The sequence below is a fragment of the Neofelis nebulosa genome, chromosome 2 (genome assembly GCF_028018385.1).
Source record: "Neofelis nebulosa isolate mNeoNeb1 chromosome 2, mNeoNeb1.pri, whole genome shotgun sequence".
Lineage (NCBI taxonomy): Eukaryota > Metazoa > Chordata > Mammalia > Carnivora > Felidae > Neofelis > Neofelis nebulosa.
This window is the reverse complement of record NC_080783.1, coordinates 177266246-177267017: the sequence shown is the minus strand read 5'-3', so window position 1 is coordinate 177267017 and position 772 is coordinate 177266246.

The window sequence follows — 772 nt, the reverse complement described above, 5'->3', positions numbered from 1 at the left end:
GCACTTCCACGTGTCAGAGAGTAGTCTCAGCTTATCGCATGGTTTAACTCTTTTTATCCTTACAACAGCTTCAAGGTCAGCAGTCTTAATATCCGCATTTACCGACCAGGAGACTGGGGCTCAGAAAGGTGTTGTCCCCTTACTAGCTGTGTCTAGTAAGGGGTAGGACTAGAATTAGAAGGCGGGCAGGCTGTCTCCAAAGCCCACGCATTTCAGTATTATTCTGACTCTGGTGAAAACTCCTTTCGTTCTGAGCCATGTTGAAGGATGCTGGATGAGGCAGCCTGGTGTCGGGGGGAGATCGTCGGAAGAGTAGACAGTGGTCCAGGCCTGAGCTCAAACTCAGGCAATTTTGGCGTCTCTTTGGACCTGGGGTGTTCAAGGCTTAGTAGGAGATTCAAATATTCATCATACAGGATCATCTGTACATACATATCCTCTGGCATAGCCCCTGAGACTCAGAGTAGATGCTCAATGCATGCTTGCTGAAACTCAGTTTGGAGAAAGCAGATAGGGGCGTCATTTTCTCGCTGGCCTCACCCCCACTCTCCAACAAATTAGGTTCCCTTGGTAGTCTGTACTGAGACATGCTGCCTTAGGAAAAGGTGGTACATTTTCCTTGTTCGTTATCTGATTCCTGTACATAGACTTTATGCTAGCTGGACCAGGTCTTAGTCACCATTGTGAACACTCTAGCTCACACAAGACATGGGATAATTTCTTAATGGATGAAAAGATCCCAAGTGGAAAAGACTTTTAAATTTGAACACTT